This window comes from Apteryx mantelli, chromosome 25 (genome assembly GCF_036417845.1).
Source record: "Apteryx mantelli isolate bAptMan1 chromosome 25, bAptMan1.hap1, whole genome shotgun sequence".
NCBI classification, from domain to species: Eukaryota; Metazoa; Chordata; class Aves; order Apterygiformes; family Apterygidae; genus Apteryx; species Apteryx mantelli.
The window spans coordinates 1-15,565 of NC_090002.1; positions in this window are offsets into that span (position 1 = coordinate 1).

Genomic DNA, 15,565 nt, shown 5'->3' on the forward strand with positions numbered 1-15,565 from the left:
TGCCTGATAGGCCATTGCTGGTGCTGTGGGTGGAGTTTGTGGTTGTGATGTCACTTGTGGCTCAGTGCCTGACAGGTCAGTGCTGGTCACATGTCTGCAGTTTGTGTTTGTGATGTCACTTGTGGCTCAGTGCCTGATAGGCCATGCTGGTCCTGTGGGTGGAGTTTGTGGTTGTGATGTCACTTGTGGCTCAGTGCCTGATAGGCCAGTGCTGTTCATGTGGGAGCAGTTTATGATTGTGAGGTCACTTGTGGCTCAGTGCCTGATAGGCCAGTGCTGGTGATGTGGGTGCAGTTTGTGTTTTTGATGTCACTTGTGGCTCAGTGCCTCATATGCCAGTGCTGGTGATGTGGGTGGAGTTTGTGGTTGTGATGTCACTTGTGGCTGAGTGCCTGATAGGCCAGTGCTGTTCATGTGGGTGCAGTTTGTGTTTGTGATGTCACTTGTGGCTCAGTGCCTGATAGGCCAGTGCTGGTCACATTTCTGCAGTTTGTGTTTGTGATGTCACTTGTGGCTCAGTGCCTGATAGGCCAGTGCAGGTCATGTGGCTGCAGTTTGTGGTTGTGATGTCACTTGTGGCTGAGTGCCTGATAGGCCAGTGCTGGTGATGTGGGTGCAGTTTGTGTTTGTGAGGTCACTTGTGGCTCAGTGCCTGATAGGGCAGTACTGGTCACACGTCTGCAGTTTGTGGTTGTGATATCACTTGTGGCTCAGTGCCTGATAGGCCAGTGCTGGTCACATTTCTGCAGTTTGTGTTTGTGATGTCACTTGTGGCTCAGCGCCTGATAGGCCAATGCTGTTCATGTGGGTGCAGTTTGTGGTTGTGATGTCACTTGTGGCTCAGTGCCTGATAGGGCAGTACTGGTCACACGTCTGCAGTTTGTGGTTGTGATATCACTTGTGCCTCAGTGCCTGATAGGCCAGTGCTGGTGATCTGGCTGCAGTTTGTGGTTGTGATGTCACTTGTGGCTGAGTGCCTGATAGGCCATTGCTGGTCCTGTGGGTGTAGTTTGTGGTTCTGATGTCACTTGTGGCTCAGTGCCTCATACGCCAGTGCTGGTGTTGCGGGTGCTGGTTGTGTTTGTGAGGTGAGATTTGGCTGAGTGCCTGATAGGCCAGTGCTGGTCCTGTGGGTGGAGCTTGTGTTTGTGATGTCACTTGTGGCTCAGTGTCTGATAGGCCAGTGAGGGTCATGTGGGTTCAGTTTGAGGTTGTGATGTCACTTGTGGCTCAGTGCCTGATAGGCCAGTGCTGGTGATGTGGCTGCAGTTTGTGGTTGTGATGTCACTTGTGGCTCAGTGCCTGACAGGCCAGTGCTGGTGATGTGGCTGCAGTTTGTGTTTGTGATGTCACTTGTGGCTCAGTGCCTGATAGGCCAGTGCTGGTGATGTGGGTGCTATTTGTGATTGTGATGTCACTTGTGGCGCAGTGCCTGATAGGCCAGTGCTGGTCACATGTCTGCATTTTGTGTTTGTGATGTCACTTGTCGCTAAGTGCCTTATAGGCCAGTGCTGGTCCTATGGGTGCAGTTTGTGTTTGTGATGTCAGTTGTGGCTGAGTGCCTGATAGGCCAGTGCTCTTGATGTGGGTGGAGTTTGTGTTTATGATGTCACTTGTGGCTCAGTGCCTGATAGGCCAGTGCTGCATATGTGTGTGCAGTTTTTGTTTGTGATGTCACTTGTGGCTCAGTGCCTGATAGGCCAGTGCTCTTCATGTGGGTGCAGTTTGTGGTTGTGATGTCACTTGTGGCTGAGTGCCTGACAGGCCAGTGCTGTTCATGTGGGTGGAGTTTGCGATTGTGAGGTCACTTGTGGCTCAGTGCCTGATAGGCCAGTGCTGTTCATGTGGGTGCAGTTTGTGATTGTGAGGTCACTTGTGGCTCAGTGCCTGATAGGCCAGTGCTGGTGATGTGGCTGCAGTTTGTGGTTGTGATGTCACTTGTGGTTCAGTGCCTGATAGGCCAGTGCTGTTCATGTGGGTGCAGTTTGTGTTTGTGATGTCACTTGTGGCTCAGTGCCTGATAGGCCAGTGCTGGTCACGTGGGTGCAGTTTGTGGTTGTGATGTCACTTGGGGCTGAGTGCCTGATAGGCCATGCTGGTGATGTGGCTGCAGTTTGTGGTTGTGATGTCACTTGTGGCTGAGTGCCTGATAGTCCAGTGCTGGTGATGTGGCTGCAATTTGTATTTGTGATGTCACTTGTGGCTCAGTGCCTGATAGGCCAGTGCTGGTAATGTGGGTGCAGTTTGTGTTTGTGATGTCAGTTGTGGCTCAGTGCCTGATAGGCCAGTGCTTGTGATGTGGCTGCAGTTTGAGGTTGTGATGTCACTTGTGGCGCAGTGCCTGATAGGCCAGTGCTCGTCATGTGTGTGCAGTTTGTGGTTGTGATGTCACTTGTGGCTCAGTGCCTGATAGGCCAGTGCTGGTCATGTGGGTGCAGTTTGTGGTTCTGATGTCACTTGCGGCTCAGTGCCTCATACGCCAGTGCTGGTGATGCGGGTGCTGGTTGTGTTTGTGAGGTCCCTTGTGGCTCAGTGCCTGATAGGCCAGTGCTGTTCACGTGGGTGCTGTTTGTGGTTGTGATGTCACTTGTGGCTCAGTGCCTGATAGGCCAGTGCTGGTGATGTGGTTGGAGTTTGTGTTTGTGATGTCACTTGTGGCTCAGTGCCTGATAGGCCAGTGCTGTTCATGTGGGAGCAGTTTATGATTGTGAGGTCACTTGTGGCTGAGTGCCTGATAGGCCAGTGCTGGTCACGTGGGAGCAGTTTATGATTGTGAGGTCACTTGTGGCTCAGTGCCTGATAGGCCAGTGCTGGTGATGTGGGTGGAGTTTGTGTTTGTGATGTCACTTGTGGCTCAGTGCCTGATAGGCCAGTGCTGGTGATGTGGCTGCAGTTTGTGTTTGTGAGGTCACTTGTGGCTCAGTGCCTGATAGGCCAGTGTTGTTCATGTGGGTACAGTTTGTGATTCTAAGGTGACTTGTGGCTCAGTGCCTGATAGGCCACTGCATTTCCTGTGGGTGTAGTTTGTGTTTGTGATGTCACTTGTGGCTGAGTGCCTGATAGGCCATGCTGGTCCTGTGAGTGGAGTTTGTGGTTGTGATGTCACTTGTGGCTCAGTGCCTGATCGGCCGGTCCTGGTGATGTGGGTTCAGTTTGTGTTTGTAAGGTCACTTGTTGCTCAGTGCCTGATAGGCCAGTGCTGGTCCTGTGGCTGGAGTTTGTGTTTGTGAGGTCCCTTGTGGCTCAGTGCCTGATATGCCAGTGCTGGTGATGTGGCTGCAGTTTGTGTTTGTGATGTCACTTGTGGCTCAGTGCCTGATATGCCAGTGCTGGTGATGTGGCTGCAGTTTGTGTTTGTGATGTCAGTTGTGGCTGAGTGCCTGATAGGCCAGTGCTGCTCCTGTGGGTGGAGTTTGTGTTTGTGATGTCACTTGTGGCTCAGTGCCTGATAGGCCAGTGCTGTTCATGTGGGAGCAGTTTATGATTGTGAGGTCACTTGTGGCTCAGTGCCTGATAGGCCAGTGCTGGTGATGTGGCTGCAGTTTGTGGTTGTCAGGTCACTTGGGGCTCAGTGCCTGATAGGCCAGTGCTGGTGATGTGGGTGGAGTTTGTGTTTGTGATGTCACTTGTGGCTCAGTGCCTCATATGCCAGTGCTGGTGATGTGGTTGGAGTTTGTGTTTGTGATGTCACTTGTGGCTGAGTGCCTGATAGGCCAGTGCTGGTGATGTGGCTGCAGTTTGTGTTTGTGATGTCACTTGTGGCTGAGTGCTTGATAGGCCATGCTGGTCATGTGGGTGGAGTTTGTGGTTGTGATGTCACTTGTGGCTCAGTGCCTCATATGCCAGTGCTGGTGATGTGGGTGTAGTTTGTGTTTGTGATGTCACTTGTGGCTCAGTGCCTCATACGCCAGTGCTGGTGTTGCGGGTGCTGGTTGTGTTTGTGAGGTCAGATTTGGCTGAGTGCCTGATAGGCCATGCTGGTCCTTTTGGTGGAGTTTGTGTTTGTGATGTCACTTGTGGCGCAGTGCCTGATAGGCCAGTGCTGGTCCTGTGGCTGGAGTTTGTGTTTGTGAGGTCCCTTGTGGCTCAGTGCCTGAGAGGGCATGCTGTTCCTCTGGGTGCAGTTTTTTTTTGTGATGTCACTTGTGGCTCAGTGCCTGATAGGCCAGTGCTTGTGATGTGGCTGCAGTTTGAGGTTGTGATGTCACTTGTGGCGCAGTGCCTGATAGGCCACTGCTCGTCATGTGTGTGCAGTTTGTGGTTGTGATGTCACTTGTGGCTCAGTGCCTGATAGGCCAATGCTGTTCATGTGGGTTCAGTTTGTGATTGTGATGTCACTTGTGGCTCAGTGCCTGATAGGCCAGTGCTGCATATGTGTGTGCAGTTTGTGTTTGTGATGTCACTTGTGGCTGAGTGCCTGATAGGCCAGTGCTGGTTACGTGGGTGCAGTTTGTGTTTGTGATGTCACTTGTGGCTCAGTGCCTGATAGGCCAGTGCTGTTCATGTGGGTGCAGTTTGTGATTGTGAGGTTACTTGTGGCTCAGTGCCTGATAGGCCAGTGCTGGTGATGTGGGTGGAGTTTGTGTTTGTGATGTCACTTGTGGCTCAGTGCCTGATAGGCCAGTGCTGTTCATGTGGGAGCAGTTTATGATTGTGAGGTCACTTGTGGCTCAGTGCCTGATAGGCCAGTGCTGGTGATGTGGCTGCAGGTTGTGGTTGTCAGGTCACTTGGGGCTGAGTGCCTGATAGGCCAGTGCTGGTCCTGTGGGTGGAGTTTGTGTTTGTGAGGTTACTTGTGGCTCAGTGCCTGATAGGCCAGTGCTGGTGATGTGGGTGCAGTTTGTGTTTTTGATGTCACTTGTGGCTCAGTGCCTCATATGCCAGTGCTGTTCATGTGGGTGCAGTTTGTGGTTGTGATGTCACTTGTGGCTGAGTGCCTGATAGGCCATGCTGGTCCTGTGAGTGGAGTTTGTGGTTGTGATGTCACTTGTGGCTCAGTGCCTGATCGGCCAGTGCTGGTGATGTGGCTGCAGTTTGTGGTTGTAAGGTCACTTGTTGCTCATTGCCTGATAGGCCAGTGCTGGTCCTGTGGCTGGAGTTTGTGTTTGTGAGGTCCCTTGTGGCTCAGTGCCTGAGAGGGCATGCTGTTCCTCTGGGTGCAGTTTTTGTTTGTGATGTCACTTGTGGCTCAGTGCCTGATATGCCAGTGCTGGTGATGTGGCTGCAGTTTGTGTTTGTGAGGTCACTTTTGGCTGAGTGCCTGATAGGCCAATGCTGTTCATGTGCGTGCAGTTTGTGATTGTGAGGTCACTTGTGGCTCAGTGCCTGATAGGCCAGTGCTAGTAATGTGGGTGCAGTTTGTGTTTGTGATGTCACTTGTGGCTGAGTGCCTGATAGGCCAGTGCTGGTGATGTGGCTGCAATTTGTATTTGTGATGTCACTTGTGGCTCAGTGCCTGATAGGCCAGTGCTGGTGATGTGGGTGCTATTTGTGATTGTGAGGTCACTTGTGGCTCAGTGCCTTATAGGCCAGTGCTGGTGATGTGGCTGCAGTTTGTGTTTGTGATGTCAGTTGTGGCTGAGTGCCTGATAGGCCAGTGCTCTTGATGTGGGTGGAGTTTGTGGTTGTGATGTCACTTGTGGCTCAGTGCCTGATAGGCCAGTGCTGGTGATGTGGCTGCAGTTTGTGTTTGTGATGTCACTTGTGGCTGAGTGCCTGATAGGCCAGTGCTGGTCACGTGGGTGCAGTTTGTTGTTGTGATGTCATTTGCGGATCAGTGCCTGATAGGCTAGTGCTTGTCACGTGGGTGGAGTTTGTGTTTGTGATGTCACTTGTGGCTGAGTGCCTGAGAGGCCATTGCTGGTCCTGTGGGTGTAGTTTGTGGTTCTGATGTCACTTGTGGCTCAGTGCCTCATACGCCAGTGCTGGTGATGCGGGTGCTGGTTGTGTTTGTGAGGTCCCTTGTGGCTCAGTGCCTGATAGGCCAGTGCTGGTCACGTGGGTGCTGTTTGTGGTTGTGATGTCACTTGTGGCTCAGTGCCTGATAGGCCAGTGCTGGTCATGTGGGTGGAGTTTGTGTTTGTGATGTCACTTGTGGCTCAGTGCCTGATAGGCCAGTGCTGGTCACGTGGGAGCAGTTTATGATTGTGAGGTCACTTGTGGCTCAGTGCCTGATAGGCCAGTGCTGGTAATGTGGGTGCAGTTTGTGGTTGTGATGTCACTTGTGGCTGAGTGCCTGATAGGCCAGTGCTGGTGATGTGGCTGCAATTTGTATTTGTGATGTCACTTGTGGCTCTGTGCCTGATAGGCCAGTGAAGGTCGTGTGGCTGCAGTTTGTGTTTGTGATGTCACTTGTGGCTCAGTGCCTGATAGGCCAGTGCTGGTCCTGTGGGTGGAGTTTGTGGTTGTGATGTCACTTGTGGCTCAGTGCCTGATAGGGCAGTTCTGGTCATGTGTGTGCAGTCTTTGTTTGTGATGTCACTTGTGGCTCAGTGCCTGATATGCCAGTGCTGGTGATGTGGCTGCAGTTTGTGTTTGTGAGGTCACTTTTGGCTGAGTGCCTGATAGGCCAGTGCTGGTCACATGTCTGCAGTTTGTATTTGTGATGTCACTTGTGGCTCAGTGCCTGATAGGCCAAAGCTGTTCATGTGCGTACAATTTGTGTTTGTGAGGTCGCTTTTGGCTCAGTGCCTGATAGGCCAGTGCTGGTGATGTGGCTGCAGTTTGTATTTGTGATGTCACTTGTGGCTCAGTGCCTGATAGGCCAGTGCTGCTCCTGTGGGTGGAGTTTGTGTTTGTGATGTCACTTGTGGCTCAGTGCCTGATAGGCCAGTGCTGTTCATGTGGGAGCAGTTTATGATTGTGATGTCACTTGTGGCTCAGTGCCTGATAGGCCAGTGCTGGTCACATGTCTGCAGTTTGTATTTGTGATGTCACTTGTGGCTCAGTGCCTGATAGGCCAAAGCTGTTCATGTGCGTGCAGTTTGTGATTGTGAGGTCCCTTGTGGCTCAGTGCCTGATAGGCCAGTGCTGGTGATGTGGCTGCAGTTTGTATTTGTGATGTCACTTGTGGCTCAGTGCCTGATAGGCCAGTGCTGGTCCTGTGGCTGCAGTTTGTGTTTGTGATGTCACTTGTGGCTCAGTGCCTGATAGGCCAGTGCTGGTGATGTGGCTGCAGTTTGTGTTTGTGATGTCACTTGTGGCTCAGTGCCTGATAGGCCATGCTGGTCCTTTTGGTGGAGTTTGTGTTTGTGATGTCACTTGTGGCGCAGTGCCTGATAGGCCAATGCTGTTCATGTGTGTGCAGTTTGTGGTTGTGATGTCACTTGTGCCTCAGTGCCTGATAGGCTAGTGCTGGTGATGTGGCTGAAATTTCTGATTGTGAGGTCACTTGTTGCTCAGTGCCTGATAGGCCACTTCTTTTCCTGTGGGTGCAGTTTGTGTTTGTGATGTCACTTGGGGCTGAGTGCCTGATAGGCCAGTGCTGCATATGTGTGTGCAGTTTGTGTTTGTGATGTCACTTGTGGCTCAGTGCCTGATAGGCCAGTGCTGGTGATGTGGGTGGAGTTTGTGTTTGTGATGTCACTTGTGACTCAGTGCCTGATAGGCCAGTGAGGGTCATGTGGGTTCAGTTTGTGGTTGTGATGTCACTTGTGGCTCAGTGCCTGACATGTCAGTGCTGGTCACGTGGCTGCAGTTTGTGTTTGTGATGTCACTTGTGGCTGAGTGCCTTATAGGCCAGTGCTGGTAATGTGCGTGGAGTTTGTGTTTGTGATGTCAGTTGTGGCTGAGTGCCTGATAGGCCAGTGCTCTTGATGTGGGTGGAGTTTGTGTTTGTGATGTCACTTGTGGCTCAGTGCCTGATAGGCCAGTGCTCTTGATGTGGGTGCAGTTTGTGATTGTGAGGTCACTTGTGGCTCAGTGCCTGATAGGCCAGTGCTAGAGATGTGGCTGCAGTTTGTGTTTGTGATGTCACTTGTGGCTGAGTGCCTGATAGGCCAGTGCTGGTGATGTGGGTGGAGTTTGTGTTTGTGATGTCACTTGTGGCTCAGTGCCTCATATGCCAGTGCTGGTGATGTGGTTGGAGTTTGTGTTTGTGATGTCACTTGTGGCTGAGTGCCTGATAGGCCAGTGCTGGTGATGTGGCTGCAGTTTGTGGTTGTGATGTCACTTGTGGCTGAGTGCTTGATAGGCCATGCTGGTCATGTGGGTGGAGTTTGTGGTTGTGATGTCACTTGTGGCTCAGTGCCTCATATGCCAGTGCTGGTGATGTGGGTGGAGTTTGTGTTTGTGATGTCACTTGTGGCTCAGTGCCTCATACGCCAGTGCTGGTGTTGCGGGTGCTGGTTGTGTTTGTGAGGTCAGATTTGGCTGAGTGCCTGATAGGCCATGCTGGTCCTTTTGGTGGAGTTTGTGTTTGTGATGTCACTTGTGGCGCAGTGCCTGATAGGCCAGTGCTGGTCCTGTGGCTGGAGTTTGTGTTTGTGAGGTCCCTTGTGGCTCAGTGCCTGAGAGGGCATGCTGTTCCTCTGGGTGCAGTTTTTTTTTGTGATGTCACTTGTGGCTCAGTGCCTGATAGGCCAGTGCTTGTGATGTGGCTGCAGTTTGAGGTTGTGATGTCACTTGTGGCGCAGTGCCTGATAGGCCACTGCTCGTCATGTGTGTGCAGTTTGTGGTTGTGATGTCACTTGTGGCTCAGTGCCTGATAGGCCAATGCTGTTCATGTGGGTTCAGTTTGTGATTGTGATGTCACTTGTGGCTCAGTGCCTGATAGGCCAGTGCTGCATATGTGTGTGCAGTTTGTGTTTGTGATGTCACTTGTGGCTGAGTGCCTGATAGGCCAGTGCTGGTTACGTGGGTGCAGTTTGTGTTTGTGATGTCACTTGTGGCTCAGTGCCTGATAGGCCAGTGCTGTTCATGTGGGAGCAGTTTATGATTGTGAGGTCACTTGTGGCTCAGTGCCTGATAGGCCAGTGCTGGTGATGTGGCTGCAGGTTGTGGTTGTCAGGTCACTTGGGGCTGAGTGCCTGATAGGCCAGTGCTGGTCCTGTGGGTGGAGTTTGTGTTTGTGATGTCACTTGTGGCTCAGTGCCTGATAGGCCAGTGCTGTTCATGTGGGTGCAGTTTGTGATTGTGAGGTTACTTGTGGCTCAGTGCCTGATAGGCCAGTGCTGGTGATGTGGGTGGAGTTTGTGTTTGTGATGTCACTTGTGGCTCAGTGCCTGATAGGCCAGTGCTGTTCATGTGGGAGCAGTTTATGATTGTGAGGTCACTTGTGGCTCAGTGCCTGATAGGCCAGTGCTGGTGATGTGGCTGCAGGTTGTGGTTGTCAGGTCACTTGGGGCTGAGTGCCTGATAGGCCAGTGCTGGTCCTGTGGGTGGAGTTTGTGTTTGTGATGTCACTTGTGGCTCAGTGCCTGATAGGCCAGTGCTGTTCATGTGGGTGCAGTTTGTGATTGTGAGGTTACTTGTGGCTCAGTGCCTGATAGGGCAGTGCTGGTCATGTGTGTGCAGTTTTTGTTTGTGATGTCACTTGTGGCTGAGTGCCTGATATGCCAGTGCTGGTCATGTGGATAGAGTTTGTGTTTGTGATGTCACTTGTGGCTGAGTGCCTGATAGGCCATGCTGGTCCTTTTGGTGGAGTTTGTGTTTGTGATGTCACTTGTGGCTGAGTGCCTGATAGGCCAATGCTGTTCATGTGGGTGGAGTTTGTGTTTGTGATGTCACTTGTGGCTGAGTGCCTGATAGGCCAATGCTGTTCATGTGGGTCGAGTTTGTGGTTGTGATGTCACTTGTGGCTCAGTGCCTGATAGGGCAGTGCTGGTCATGTGTGTGCAGTTTTTGTTTGTGATGTCACTTGTGGCTCAGTGCCTGATATGCCAGTGCTGGTGATGTGGCTGCAGTTTGTGTTTGTGATGTCACTTGTGGCTCAGTGCCTGATAGTCCAGTGCTGGTGATGTGGCTGAAATTTCTGATTGTGAGGTCACTTGTTGCTCAGTGCCTGATAGGCCACTTCTTTTCCTGTGGGTGCAGTTTGTGTTTGTGATATCACTTGGGGCTGAGTGCCTGATAGGCCAGTGCTGCATATGTGTGTGCAGTTTGTGTTTGTGATGTCACTTGTGGCTGAGTGCCTGATAGGCCAGTGCTGGTTACGTGGGTGCAGTTTGTGTTTGTGATGTCACTTGTGGCTCAGTGCCTGATAGGCCAGTGCTGCATATGTGTGTGCAGTTTGTGGTTGTGATGTCACTTATGGCTCAGTGCCTGATAGGCCAGTGCTGGTCCTGTGGCTGCAATTTGTGATTGTGAGGTCACTTGTGGCTGAGTGCCTGATAGGCCATGCTGGTCCTGTGGGTGGAGTTTGTGTTTGTGATGTCAGTTGTGGCTGAGTGCCTGATAGGCCAGTGCTCTTGATGTGGGTGGAGTTTGTGGTTGTGATGTCACTTGTGGCTCAGTGCCTGATAGGCCAGTGCTAGTAATGTGGGTGCAGTTTGTGTTTGTGATGTCACTTGTGGCTGAGTGCCTGATAGGCCAGTGCTGGTGATGTGGCTGCAATTTGTATTTGTGATGTCACTTGTGGCTCAGTGCCTGATAGGCCAGTGCTGGTCCTGTGGGTGTAGTTTGTGGTTCTGATGTCACTTGTGGCTCAGTGCCTCATACGCCAGTGCTGGTGATGCAGGTGCTGGTTGTGTTTGTGAGGTCCCTTGTGGCTCAGTGCCTGATAGGACAGTGCTCTTGATGTGGTTGGAGTTTTTGTTTGTGATGTCAGTTGTGGCTCAGTGCCTGATAGGGCAGTGCTGGTCATGTGTGTGCAGTCTTTGTTTGTGATGTCACTTGTGGCTCAGTGCCTGATAGGCCAATGCTGGTCATGTGTGCGGAGTTTGTGGTTGTGATGTCACTTGTGGCTCAGTGGCTGATAGGCCAGTGCTGGTGATGTGGCTGCAGTTTGTGGTTGTCAGGTCACTTGGGGCTGAGTGCCTGATAGGCCAGTGCTGGTCACGTGGGAGCAGTTTATGATTGTGAGGTCACTTGTGGCTCAGTGCCTGATAGGCCAGTGCTGGTGATGTGGCTGCAGTTTGTGGTTGTGATGTCACTTGTGGCTCAGTGCCTGATAGGCCAGTGCTGGTAATGTGGGTGCAGTTTGTGTTTGTGATGTCACTTGTGGCTGAGTGCCTGATAGGCCAGTGCTGGTGATGTGGCTGCATTTTGTATTTGTGATGTCACTTGTGGCTCTGTGCCTGATAGGCCAGTGAAGGTCGTGTGGATGGAGTTTGTGTTTGTGATGTCACTTGTGGCTCAGTGCCTGATAGGCCAGTGCTGGTAATGTGGGAGCAGTTTGTGTTTGTGATGTCACTTGTGGCGCAGTGCCTGATAGGCCAGTGCTGTTCATGTGGGTGGAGTTTGTGATTGTGATGTCACTTGGGGCTCAGTGCCTGATAGGCCAGTGCTGGTCACATGTCTGCAGTTTGTATTTGTGATGTCACTTGTGGCTCAGTGCGTGAGAGGCCATGCTGCTCCTGTGGGTGGAGTTTGTGTTTGTGATGTCACTTGTGGCTCAGTGCCTGATAGGCCAGTGCTGGTGATGTGGGTGGAGTTTGTGTTTGTGATGTCATTTGTGGCTCAGTGCCTGATAGGCCAGTGCTGGTTACGTGGGTGCAGTTTGTGTTTGTGAGGTCACTTGTGGCTCAGTGCCTGATAGGCCAGTGCTGCATATGTGTGTGCAGTTTGTGGTTGTGATGTCACTTATGGCTCAGTGCCTGATAGGCCAGTGCTGGTCCTGTGGCTGCAATTTGTGATTGTGAGGTCACTTGTGGCTGAGTGCCTGATAGGCCAGTGCTGGTCACATGGGTGCAGTTTGTTGTTGTGATGTCATTTGCGGATCAGTGCCTGATAGGCTAGTGCTTGTCACGTGGGTGGAGTTTGTGTTTGTGATGTCACTTGTGGCTGAGTGCCTGAGAGGCCATTGCTGGTCCTGTGGGTGTAGTTTGTGGTTCTGATGTCACTTGTGCCTCAGTGCCTCATACGCCAGTGCTGGTGATGCGGGTGCTGGTTGTGTTTGTGAGGTCCCTTGTGGCTCAGTGCCTGATAGGCCAGTGCTGGTCACGTGGGTGCTGTTTGTGGTTGTGATGTCACTTGTGGCTCAGTGCCTGATAGGCCAGTGCTGGTCATGTGGGTGGAGTTTGTGTTTGTGATGTCACTTGTGGCTCAGTGCCTGATAGGCCAGTGCTGGTCACGTGGGAGCAGTTTATGATTGTGAGGTCACTTGTGGCTCAGTGCCTGATAGGCCAGTGCTGGTCCTGTGTGCGCAGTTTGTGGTTGTGATGTCACTTGTGGCTGAGTGCCTGATAGGCCAGTGCTGGTGATGTGGCTGCAATTTGTATTTGTGATGTCACTTGTGGCTCTGTGCCTGATAGGCCAGTGAAGGTCGTGTGGCTGCAGTTTGTGTTTGTGATGTCACTTGTGGCTCAGTGCCTGATAGGCCAGTGCTGGTAATGTGGGTGGAGTTTGTGGTTGTGATGTCACTTGTGGCTCAGTGCCTGATAGGGCAGTTCTGGTCATGTGTGTGCAGTCTTTGTTTGTGATGTCACTTGTGGCTCAGTGCCTGATATGCCAGTGCTGGTGATGTGGCTGCAGTTTGTGTTTGTGAGGTCACTTTTGGCTGAGTGCCTGATAGGCCAGTGCTGGTCACATGTCTGCAGTTTGTATTTGTGATGTCACTTGTGGCTCAGTGCCTGATAGGCCAAAGCTGTTCATGTGCGTACAATTTGTGTTTGTGAGGTCGCTTTTGGCTCAGTGCCTGATAGGCCAGTGCTGGTGATGTGGCTGCAGTTTGTATTTGTGATGTCACTTGTGGCTCAGTGCCTGATAGGCCAGTGCTGCTCCTGTGGGTGGAGTTTGTGTTTGTGATGTCACTTGTGGCTCAGTGCCTGATAGGCCAGTGCTGTTCATGTGGGAGCAGTTTATGATTGTGATGTCACTTGTGGCTCAGTGCCTGATAGGCCAGTGCTGGTCACATGTCTGCAGTTTGTATTTGTGATGTCACTTGTGGCTGAGTGCCTGATAGGCCAAAGCTGTTCATGTGCGTGCAGTTTGTGATTGTGAGGTCCCTTGTGGCTCAGTGCCTGATAGGCCAGTGCTGGTGATGTGGCTGCAGTTTGTATTTGTGATGTCACTTGTGGCTGAGTGCCTGATAGGCCAGTGCTGGTCCTGTGGCTGCAGTTTGTGTTTGTGATGTCACTTGTGGCTCAGTGCCTGATAGGCCAGTGCTGGTGATGTGGCTGCAGTTTGTGTTTGTGATGTCACTTGTGGCTCAGTGCCTGATAGGCCATGCTGGTCCTTTTGGTGGAGTTTGTGTTTGTGATGTCACTTGTGGCGCAGTGCCTGATAGGCCAATGCTGTTCATGTGTGTGCAGTTTGTGGTTGTGATGTCACTTGTGCCTCAGTGCCTGATAGGCTAGTGCTGGTGATGTGGCTGAAATTTCTGATTGTGAGGTCACTTGTTGCTCAGTGCCTGATAGGCCACTTCTTTTCCTGTGGGTGCAGTTTGTGTTTGTGATGTCACTTGGGGCTGAGTGCCTGATAGGCCAGTGCTGCATATGTGTGTGCAGTTTGTGTTTGTGATGTCACTTGTGGCTCAGTGCCTGATAGGCCAGTGCTGGTGATGTGGGTGGAGTTTGTGTTTGTGATGTCACTTGTGACTCAGTGCCTGATAGGCCAGTGAGGGTCATGTGGGTTCAGTTTGTGGTTGTGATGTCACTTGTGGCTCAGTGCCTGACATGTCAGTGCTGGTCACGTGGCTGCAGTTTGTGTTTGTGATGTCACTTGTGGCTGAGTGCCTTATAGGCCAGTGCTGGTAATGTGCGTGGAGTTTGTGTTTGTGATGTCAGTTGTGGCTGAGTGCCTGATAGGCCAGTGCTCTTGATGTGGGTGGAGTTTGTGTTTGTGATGTCACTTGTGGCTCAGTGCCTGATAGGCCAGTGCTCTTGATGTGGGTGCAGTTTGTGATTGTGAGGTCACTTGTGGCTCAGTGCCTGATAGGCCAGTGCTAGAGATGTGGCTGCAGTTTGTGTTTGTGATGTCACTTGTGGCTGAGTGCCTGATAGGCCAGTGCTGGTGATGTGGGTGGAGTTTGTGTTTGTGATGTCACTTGTGGCTCAGTGCCTCATATGCCAGTGCTGGTGATGTGGTTGGAGTTTGTGTTTGTGATGTCACTTGTGGCTGAGTGCCTGATAGGCCAGTGCTGGTGATGTGGCTGCAGTTTGTGGTTGTGATGTCACTTGTGGCTGAGTGCTTGATAGGCCATGCTGGTCATGTGGGTGGAGTTTGTGGTTGTGATGTCACTTGTGGCTCAGTGCCTCATATGCCAGTGCTGGTGATGTGGGTGGAGTTTGTGTTTGTGATGTCACTTGTGGCTCAGTGCCTCATACGCCAGTGCTGGTGTTGCGGGTGCTGGTTGTGTTTGTGAGGTCAGATTTGGCTGAGTGCCTGATAGGCCATGCTGGTCCTTTTGGTGGAGTTTGTGTTTGTGATGTCACTTGTGGCGCAGTGCCTGATAGGCCAGTGCTGGTCCTGTGGCTGGAGTTTGTGTTTGTGAGGTCCCTTGTGGCTCAGTGCCTGAGAGGGCATGCTGTTCCTCTGGGTGCAGTTTTTTTTTGTGATGTCACTTGTGGCTCAGTGCCTGATAGGCCAGTGCTTGTGATGTGGCTGCAGTTTGAGGTTGTGATGTCACTTGTGGCGCAGTGCCTGATAGGCCACTGCTCGTCATGTGTGTGCAGTTTGTGGTTGTGATGTCACTTGTGGCTCAGTGCCTGATAGGCCAATGCTGTTCATGTGGGTTCAGTTTGTGATTGTGATGTCACTTGTGGCTCAGTGCCTGATAGGCCAGTGCTGCATATGTGTGTGCAGTTTGTGTTTGTGATGTCACTTGTGGCTGAGTGCCTGATAGGCCAGTGCTGGTTACGTGGGTGCAGTTTGTGTTTGTGATGTCACTTGTGGCTCAGTGCCTGATAGGCCAGTGCTGTTCATGTGGGAGCAGTTTATGATTGTGAGGTCACTTGTGGCTCAGTGCCTGATAGGCCAGTGCTGGTGATGTGGCTGCAGGTTGTGGTTGTCAGGTCACTTGGGGCTGAGTGCCTGATAGGCCAGTGCTGGTCCTGTGGGTGGAGTTTGTGTTTGTGATGTCACTTGTGGCTCAGTGCCTGATAGGCCAGTGCTGTTCATGTGGGTGCAGTTTGTGATTGTGAGGTTACTTGTGGCTCAGTGCCTGATAGGCCAGTGCTGGTGATGTGGGTGCAGTTTGTGTTTTTGATGTCACTTGTGGCTCAGTGCCTCATATGCCAGTGCTGTTCATGTGGGTGCAGTTTGTGGTTGTGATGTCACTTGTGGCTGAGTGCCTGATAGGCCATGCTGGTCCTGTGAGTGGAGTTTGTGGTTGTGATGTCACTTGTGGCTCAGTGCCTGATCGGCCAGTGCTGGTGATGTGGCTGCAGTTTGTGGTTGTAAGGTCACTTGTTGCTCATTGCCTGATAGGCCAGTGCTGGTCCTGTGGCTGGAGTTTGTGTTTGTGAGG